At 42.8% G+C, this 10,549-nt stretch overlaps 1 protein-coding gene across 1 annotated transcript in view; it reads left to right on the top strand.

Moving 5' to 3' along the window:
- Positions 1-10,549, top strand: part of LOC109529648 (CUB and sushi domain-containing protein 3-like) — a 447,797-nt gene that overhangs the window by 1,375 nt on the left and 435,873 nt on the right. The window lies entirely within an intron of this gene.

Raw genomic sequence — 10,549 nt, 5'->3', positions numbered from 1 at the left:
CCCGCTGTTAGCTGTCAATCACCAGCAACTGCCATTTTCTGGCGACGCGCATGGCCACTGATCATCGCAGAGTTTCATCTGCGGCTGTGAGTCGGGATGTTGGGGGTGGGGGGGGGGGGGGGGGGGGTTGTAATTAGTGATGTGGCACCAGTTTATTGCGTGCTGTCGGACCTGTAACATCAGACAGGTGCTCTTAGTATTCAGTTGGTTATGTCTCGTGGTCTGCCGATTTGAAGAGCGACTTACTGGAGACGTCGCCGTCCCCTAAAATTTGACTAAATGTATTTTGTAGTCTATTCATTGTGAAATAATCACTTTTCCTCTTAAAAAGCGTTTGAGCACTTTCTGGCCCATTTTTAATCCATACTATTTATAATTTATTATAGTTTATAGTTTATTTTTCACACCTTAACTTCTGGCAATGCCAGAAACATGTTAACAAAAAGCAGGCATATAGGCTCAGCTGTTTGGCTGTGCACCATGCTTAAAATTATAATTTGCAATTAAAATGATAACCATGGTAAAAAGGTCAACCCCTAACACAGCCATTTCATTTTTCCTCTCCAAAATATTTGTTTTTGCAGTGTGCGAATGCACAATGTTTATCTATTGAGTGTGTGTGCGTGTGTGAGAGGATGGGTGCGCACAGATTTCAATTTCCATGCAGATTGTTTGCCCTCTGAGTAATTCTCATGTCTGTCTGTTGGGGGTGGATGGAATGCGCTGCATGCAGAGTAGAAGCGCCCACCAAGTGTGAGCCAAGGCGAGTCGGCCACAGTTCGTTTTTATCGCCACCCACAATGTGGCAATGTCAAACCTCGGGGCCACCGCCAATCCTCCGCGTTGTGCTACTTATTAGGGAGTCATCCAGCCAGGAGTTAGGGAAGGAGGCAGTTCGGTAAAGGATGATGATGAGGAGGAGGAGGAAGCTTGGATTGTGACATGGAGCAAGGCAAGAGGAAAAATCTGAACAATTGATTGTTGGTACTGGCAGTTATCATGCTGTTGACAGCCTTGTAAGAATACTTGTTATGGTCTCTGACACATTCTTATCTTACCAGCAAGTATTTTCAAAATAAATTGTTCCCCTATTGGATATATAATCTTGTTATTTTTTTATTGACTGATGGATGATGTACTTTTCTTATTCGCCATTGGATTACTAATTTTATTCTTGTGACCCCACCCTTTATAAATAATGGCAATGAGTCGAAATGGAGTCTTACATTCATGGCACATAGTTGTTTGGCATCAGTGGTCTATCCACCTGTGATAAAAACACAAATCAATTAACCGAGAGACAAATCTTGCAAACTAAAACCCAGGGACTTCAATTTATTTTAAACTGACAGTGTGAAAAATCCTCATGCACATAGCTACCAATCTGTTGAGGACAACTGAATTGGCAACATAGAATTAGAGAATGACATTTGAGACCAGTACTTCATTTTTCCCTGCATGGAACACACCACAGTTTCACTGGTTGTCATGGTGACAAAACATAAACCTGCCAAATAACTTACACAATAGCTCATAGAATTCTCATTTCAGCATGCCGCAGCTAATCTCTCAGAGGATCATTTGTGAAAAAGATTAAAGCCTTCTTTCTATTCGCGCAGGTACCGATTACACAGACGTCACTGCGGCAAGGCTGAGCGCCTTGCCTTTATACTGGTGCACAACCCACGTGCATTTTTTTTGAAAATATGTTGCAGTTTCACTCCAAGTTGGAGGGTGTCGCCGCCACGGCCAGTATTGACTCGGATATCACAGGTTTTAGTTTGCTTGATGTTTTCTGGCCAATTCCGGTCACCATTTTTACTTTGCGGAACAAGAAACAGGTCGTATGTTGTGCATGTGTAGGCTTCTGTACACACATACACATACCACCTACGCCACCGCCGCCGCCTTCAAGTTCGATTGACTTTGCTCTTCGTAATAAGGTAGCACAGTGAAGAAAAAGATTGTCTTTGACATAATAGCTTACCTCTGTGTCACACAGTGATCAAGAAATGACAAACCTTGCATTGCTAATTCTCTCTAATCAGTCCGTTAACCTCCATTGCCCGCAATTCATTGAGAGCATGCTTGCCTTGGAATCCAGTCTGAATGTGATATGAGATAAGTGTCAGAAGCTGGCTGATTCTACCAAGCTATGCCAACCAGAAACTAAAAACGAGCCAAGTAAAGTCTGCATTTGATAAGTGAAAATGTGTGGAATAGTGAGGGTACCCCATCTGTCATGTCTGTGGCAGTAGCGTGGGGAGGGTAACAATTACACACAAATAGCATCCGAAATACGGTTCTAGTATATATCTGCAATTGACATTGATTGAGGTTCTGATCTGACACGATGCATTTAATGGTCTTTCGACAGCGTGCGAATAAAACATGACATTTTGGTCTGTTAACTTAAGACTCTTCTGTTACAGCCATCATTGGGAAGCACCAAGGTACAAAAATAACAACAAAAGCTATACATCATGATAATAAAATATACATAGAGTGAATGACCTCGGACAAGAACTTCACTTAACCTGCTACTTCACCATTTCAGGGACAGTGGTTACGACAGTGGGTAGCTTATTATGTTAACAGGTTACAGGGTGGATAAAAGGGTTAATCTTTAAAGCATTTCAAAATGCATATGGCTTGTGACAGATTGCATGAAACAGAGTTTTTAAAAAAAATGTATGTATGGATGGATGGATGGATCTATGGATTTATTTGTTTAACAACAAGGAGGTCTCTGGAGCTTGCAAAGACCCAAGGCCTTATTTTTGTAGACAAGTGCACATGCACTCAGTGTAAAAACTGGCACATCTTCATTTTCCTGCCGGGGCAAATCTAGTTTATGTGTGTATTGGGAATTTGGCAGACCACGCTGCTCCTCACTAGGAGTTCCGGCGGACCGTGCGCATATTCTATTACACGCCCCCTGTGCACTTGACAATTTGATGACAGAAAGTAGACTAGACTTTACACCAGACAACTTTTCATCATCTGCAAGTGGAGATCCTGCACTTCCTTCCAAACATCCTTTGAGAAAGCCAATCTCCCGCATGGACTCCAGCGGGCGAGTCCATTATGGTTCTGCCATGTAGACCGCTTGCCTCCCTTGTGCTGAATTTGAAAGACATTCCGGCAAGCCCCTTCAATTGGCCGGGAATCAAGTCGTCTGTGTTCCCTCGCACAAAGCGCAAACGGCCATTTCTAACTGCGCCCATGCAAGAAAATGCCAAAAGAAAGAAAACTCCACCCACGCGTATAGTGAAACTGCACTTTGCGCTAGGCTTGTGCTGTGCAAGAAAATGGGGCCCCCAGTGCTACCCATGTTGCTGGAAAATAGTTGAGTTTGAACATGATGTAATGCACTCATTTTTGAATGATTTCCATTTAAATTGTTTTGAGAACACTTTGAGCACGGACATCACTTGACGGGGACGCTGAAGGAGAAACTTAGGTTGCTAAAATGACCGGCACAAAGTCGCTTTCTTGCAAACTGAATTCAAGAAGAATACATTACTGATTGTTGTGTTCACGCAAAAGTTATCAATTCAATTTACTTGACTTCAGGTCTTCACGACATAGTCTAAAATTGAAGTGTATCAGGTTGCCAATACAGACCGCAATCTTGTCAGTGTTTCACTGATGTCATTGGAGTCTTTGTTGCAATATGGCAATATAAACAGATTGCAAAGGCTGTTGAAGCTGATCAGGATTACATTTTGCGTGCACAATAATGGAGTATATCTACAGAGGATTTTGGAAATCATCTGACTGGCACTCTCGATTTCCAGAAATTATGTATGAGGAAGTTGTAAGTGGCGTCTTGAAGAATCATTAGGTTCCAGGAAAATTGGAGAGAAAATTATACTATATTGTAAATTCTGAATAAGTACCTGGCATTGGAAGTGTGGCGTCTGAAAAGACATAAATATGTCTTTGGGGGTGAATAGGGCCGCTGTTCTCCCACAACACACCTGATTCAAATGATCAGATCATGATCATTTGAGTCAGGTGTGTTGCAGGAGGGACTCATCTAAAACGGGCAGGACAGTAGCCCCTGAGGACCGGAGCTGGACATGCCTGGCTTAGTTAGTACTTGAATATCTAGATCAGGGCTGTCAAACTCATTTTGTCGCGGGCCAAATCGTAGTTCGGGTTTCCGACGGAGGGCCATCACGACTGAAGTTCCCAGTGTGAATTCAAATAAATGCATAGTTGTTTCATGCGCACAACCAATCCGTGAATGACTCGCTTTGAAATCTGAGAACCAGTCATCTGTTTGCTCCAATGCGACATTTATTTTAACCCTTTCATGCACCCTGTAACCTGAACATGATACGCTTTCCACTGTAGTAACCGCTGTCCCTGAAAGGCTTAAAAGAGGGATTGGAAACAAAGAGATGCTTGCAATATATCAATGTTTTCAAAAGTGAAGACAATTTGCATTTTCGGTATTCCGCAAGAAACATGAGGGTGATGCACATAATTTGCCTTTGGCGGGCCACACAGAATGATGTGGTGGGCCGGATTTGGCCCCCTGGGCTTGAGTTTGATATCAGTGATCTAGATTGTTGATCCAGCTGTTTGAGCTGACATTTCCCAGTGAGGTCTTATTTGTGTAGAAATGTACAGTAGCGCCCTTACTTTTGGCCTTTATGTTTAGCAATTCAGCACAGTTGGCTTTGATTGAGTCAGTTCTTCTCTGGTATCACATTTAATGTAAGCGGTCCTCTTGAGGCAAGAGATTGGCAATGTCTTGTCTTTCAGAAGCAAATGGCTCCCTATTCGTGGAGATTAAAAGTAATTTGTTGAGGAGACATGTGTTCCAGAGTCAAGGCCAGAGATTTAAGATGGACGGTGTAGTTTCCAGTGGTGATTAATCTGTGGGCATTGTTGCTGATAAGAATGTAGTATGCATCCATTTGTCACAAACCATGCTGGAGATATGCTGTAATATCGTACATAGGTTATAGTACAGTATTCATGCAGCCAAATTATTAATATGGTGCAATTGGGGTCGTTTTAATTATTTATATAATTTAAAAATCGATTGAAAATGGCCCCTTCTTGTTTTGTTGTTGGACCCATGGCTGTTCCCCATTTATGACCGAGTCAGATTCAATGTTTGTCATATGCACACTAAAAACACAACGGCAGCACAGAGCAATGAAAAATGCTACAAGGACTTTCACACATTATCCTCTCCTGTGCTGAGTAGAAGATGCTCCTGTTTGTGTTTGTAAACTGGAGTTTTGATGTGACACAAGTGACGGGCCAAGCATGATGAGACCTATATATATATATAAAATGCAGCTGAATGCATAGGTGGTGTGATGTTTCTGTTTAGGTTACATTTGGTTTTGTGCCCTTTTTGACTGCACCTGTTCCCCTGTTTTCATCATCCGTGTCCCTTGTGTTGAACCAATCAGCTCCCCCAACCCTTTGTGTCTTGTCCAGGTGTTTCTCGTTGTCTCGTCACTGAGCTTGTATTTAGTTCCGTGGGTTCTGTCAGTCTTCGTTTGATCATTGTGAGTGTCTGTGTGCGCGCCTGTTATGTTTTGTTTTCTGTCATTGGTTTTTGTTTTCTGTCATAGGCTTAGTTTGGTTCCTCGTGGTTTTCAGACCTTTGTTTGGGTATTTCTGGTAGTTTTTTCCAGTGTACTCCTGTTTGTACTTTTTTTTTAAATAACTTGGTCAGTCCACCCTGCTCCTTCCTGCCTCCCTGCCTTTTGAGGTCCTCCACCCAACTACCACCTCGCAAAACGTGACAGGTGGCTTGCTTAGTGAGTGGAATTATTAAAACACATCATTTAATTCACCAGAAATTAGCTGAAAATGGTAGACACACTGAAGGAAATATTGATCGACTTATTAATTCTTATGAGTTTTGTTTATTGCGCTCAAGTGTTTGCTGTTTAATCATGGTTTAAGCGCTTCCAGCACAATGTACTACTTGGCTCGACCCAGCAGAAGCACTATTGATTCAGTTATTGCTAGTTTTGTCCAGTCCAGCGGTGGGCAATTCCGGTCCTTGAAGGCCAGTAGTATCCTGAAAGTCTTATTTGACTCTCTGCTTCAAAACACCTGATTCTAAATGTTGAGCTCATCAGCAAGCTCTGCAGGGGCCGGATTTGAATCAGGTATGTTGGAGCAGGAAAACATAAAACATCCAGGATATCGGCCCTCGAGACTGGGGTTGCCCACCACTGGTATGGTCCTTCATATTTTTAATAGATGGTCCTCGAGGGCTGGGTTTCCTGCATATTTTCCATGTCTCCCTGCTGCAACACACCTAATTTAAATGATCAGGATCATTATCAGGCTCATATAGAGTTTGTGGATGAGCTGATCATTTCGATCAGGTATGTTACAGCAGGGAGACATGGAAAACATGCAGGACACCGGCCCTCGAGGACTGGACTTTGACACCTCTGATCGATGGGATGCGGTCTTCCGCTGTGGCACAACTCCTATGGGAAGCATTATTCTGCTAAATCTAACACTGACATGAAAATTGCAGATCAGAACATCAGAAAGTCTTTCATCCCCCCCAAAAAAAGTATTAGCAATTAACAATGATTAATATGGCTTGATTTTATTTTATTTTTTTCATGAAAATATCCGTAGAAAAACACAGACGTATGCGTGTGCGCATGCACCCATGCGTACACACAGACACACATTCACTATTGTGAAGGGAAGGACATTTGACGTTTTTCATTCTGCAATGAAAACCTGATTCTGGCTGGCTGGCTGATTCTGAACATGGCTTTTTCTGTCATTCTGGCAGCGTTCACAGGGATTGTACGTTTCATTGTTGGAAAACTGGACATCACAACATCATAGGGTTAAATGAAGAACAATGTACAATGCCTGTGATATCAAATGTATTATGAAATACATGCCTTCAAAAACGCAAGCAAAAGAGATTATTTTTAACAGAATCGTCCTGCAGGTGTGCATTGTGCACTTTTTTTTGCAGTCTTCTTATGTATTATTCATGAATTAATCAGTAATCAATTATTTATGCAGTGACCATTTTTGTCCTGATTCATTAAGCCTTGTTTTTCTGGGTGTTTAAATGCATGTCTAATTTTTTCTGCTCAGAACTATTTTAGCAAGAAGGCATGGTCTCACTGATATGAAGAACTTGAGACTATTGCCAAGCTCAATCTCCGCAAATAGCTGCATCAGCAGTTTAGATCAGTAGTTACGGTCAAGCAGCAAGCATCTAATGGCAATGAAAGTATCAGCAGCCCAAGGTCAGAGCTGCAGATCTACACAGCCACAGAAACTATGATTAGAATGACTTTTTCCCCCTCCTCCCAACACTTTTGGTCTTTTATATCCTCATTTTCAGTCTGCCCCATCTTATTCTATTGAAAAGGATGAGAGTGAGAGAGAGGCCTTACATACTTCATTCATTTCAAACCTAAAACTGCAAATAGAGCGTGACCAAAAAAATGACTTCAAATCACCATTGTTTAGGTTTGATTTATTTTATTCCAGAGGTGAATGAATGCTAAACATGTTCAAATCCAAGAAGTATACTTTTCATGTGATCCCTTTTCCCCCCTTAAACATCCATCTGTCCATCCATTATATGGAATCTTCATTTGGGTCGTGCGGGTGCTGCGGTCTCGCTGAGCTGACTTAACATAAGCAGTCATTTTAAGTCATAATAACCAGCAACAACCAAACCGGGATTGACATTCAGGTGATGTAAAGTAGACAGCTATTATGAAATTGGTTTGATGGTTTTAATCAAAATGAAAATGGGGGTGGGGTAGATGGAATAGACTGTCCACTGAATTTTCACTTCCTATCCATAAGGTGGTGCATGCGTTCCTTGAAAGATGTCAAACAGCCCCCAACCCCCGCAAACTTGACAAATATGAAGCAGCACACAGTCCTGTGCTCACATTGATAAAGAGACCATTATTGGGAAGTTTACTGACAAAAAACAAATAATGGGTCTTGTTTCAGCAAGATGGAAAAAAAAAAGATGGGTTATTGCTCTTGCGCTTGTTTCCCCTTTTTAGAAAAAAATGAAATGCTGATGTTCTTTGTTGAAAACACTGGTGGAGAAAGGCTAGTTGAATATTGGATGCGATGTTGGCACACCCTTTAGTGTGTATGAATGCGCAGCTTCCACAAAGGCGGTCTGGCATCAGTTGCGTGGCACAACATGGCACAATAGCCCTTTTGAGAGCATTGTTATCTTTCCACAAAATGAACACATCAGCTCATGTAGCGCAAGTATTAGCAGTACCTAGACTTTCAGAGATTGTCATTATTCTAGGCCACATGTACCTGTGCACTCCTTGTGCAATGGAGTGCCTATTTGTGCACGTGCCAGCTGTGATAAGCGTGGCAGTGTATTTGATTGGAGCATTTTTCATCTCATTGCTCGGCAATTTAAAACCACCAAATGGAATATTACAGAGCCAGTTTCCACATTTTAGTGGCACACTCAGGAGGCAATAGTAATTCTTGAAAGAGCATCGTTTCAGGTTGACTTGTTTGGAGTTTCTTTTTCAGCAAGCATGCAGCCACGCATTATGCACGACTGTGGTTATGCACATTTTATTTGTATGAATAGTGAAGGTGCAGCGGAGCTACACAGTGAATCTCTACTCTGGGGGCATCAATTTAAGGTCTCTGTCTCAGCCCATCTTTGCATGCATTGCTGTTTGTGCTGATGAGAGAATTATCTCTCATCCCTCCACATTTGAACTGAGGCACAAAGTGCAGCTTGCCATTGATCTGGAATACGCCTTTGAATTTCCGGAAACAAAATAATTTCGAAATAGAACACTTCGTTCTGCCATTGGGCTTCAAAGGGAAACATGGCCGATGGAGTATTCTTTCACATTTGAGAATAGAACACTTGATGGACATCCACGCACTCTTTTATTGTCGAAAAGCACCACCAAATGGTGCAAAATTGCACTTATTTCTAATATTAGAGTTCTTTATGCAGTATTCCAAAAAAATGCAACATGTTGTGTTCCACGAACAAGCCAATTCTCACTCAAATTTTTTTTGTAACACTTTGTTCAGGGTGCAGGATTACATTTCTGAGCAATCAAGATATTTTGTATTAGATCATACGTAAACACGCTTAAACACTGCAATTGTCTTGCAACCAGTTCAGGGTGTACACCACCTACAGCCTGAAGTCAGCTGGCACAGGCTCCACCACGCCCCTCATGAGAATAAGCGGTTCGAGTCATAGACATTCAAACATGCACACATTCAGCACATTCAAGCAGCATGCATTTTCTTGAAAATTCAATTAAAGATACACCAACTCGACCCAGATTTGTTGTCCATCCATCCATCCATTTTCTGATGCGCTTTGTCCTCACAGGGGTCGTGGGGGGTGCTGGAGCCTATCCCGGCTGTCTTCGGGCAGTAGGCAGGGGACACCCTGAACTGGTTTCCAGGCGATCGCAGGGCACACAGAGACGAACAATCAATCACACTCACACTTGGTGACAATTTAGACTCTAAATTTTAGAGTGTTCAATCAGCCTGCCATGCATGTTTTTGGAATGTGGGAGGAAACCGGAGAACCCAGAGAAAACCCACGCAGGCACGGGGAGAACATACAAACCCCACACAGGAAGGCCGGAGCCGGAATTGAACCCTATACCCCTGCACTGTGAGTTCAATGCGCTAACCAGTGGACCACCGGGTCTCTCTCTCTCTCTCTCTCTCTCTCTATATATATATATATATATATATAGAGAGAGAGAGAGAGAGAGAGAGAGAGAGAGAGAGAGAGAGAGAGAGAGAGAGAGAGAGAGAGAGAGAGAGAGAGAGAGAGAGAGAGAGAGAGAGAGAGAGAGAGAGAGAGAGAGAGAGAGAGAGAGAGAGAGAGAGAGAGAGAGAGAGAGAGAGAGAGAGAGAGAGAGAGAGAGAGAGAGAGAGAGAGAGAGAGAGAGAGAGAGAGAGAGAGAGAGAGAGAGAGAGAGAGAGAGAGAGAGAGAGAGAGAGAGAGAGAGAGAGAGAGAGAGAGAGAGAGAGAGAGAGAGAGAGAGAGAGAGAGAGAGAGAGAGAGAGAGAGAGAGAGAGAGAGAGAGAGAGAGAGAGAGAGAGAGAGAGAGAGAGAGAGAGAGAGAGAGAGAGAGAGAGAGAGAGAGAGAGAGAGAGAGAGAGAGAGAGAGAGAGAGAGAGAGAGACATCATACAGGGGTGTGTAGTGGAAACACGTTACCTCCTATTTCAGAAGCCTGTGCCGCACACAAAAATGGTCGATAAGCCAGACACTACATTTCCCAGTGTGTCTCACGACCCCCAACAAGTTTGGTTACTTTAGCCCAGCGGTCCCCAAACTTTTTCCTGTGAGGGCCGCATAAGCTTTCGCTTCTGTGATGGGGGGGCCGGGGTCAGTCTGGAACAGAAAAAGGGTGACCGCAAGAGTACGGAAATGTAAAAATGGATTGTTTTCCAGAAACCCACACAAAATGAAGCCGCCTCTTGACAGATGAGACTGACAGACGTTTCTTTGCGCTGAAAGAAACAAAAACATCGTT

Source organism: Hippocampus comes, unplaced genomic scaffold (assembly GCF_001891065.2).
Source record: "Hippocampus comes isolate QL1 unplaced genomic scaffold, H_comes_QL1_v1.1 scaffold94, whole genome shotgun sequence".
Classification (NCBI taxonomy): domain Eukaryota; kingdom Metazoa; phylum Chordata; class Actinopteri; order Syngnathiformes; family Syngnathidae; genus Hippocampus; species Hippocampus comes.
The sequence above is the reverse complement of the archived record's forward strand: the minus strand, read 5'-3'. Positions and strand labels throughout refer to the sequence as shown.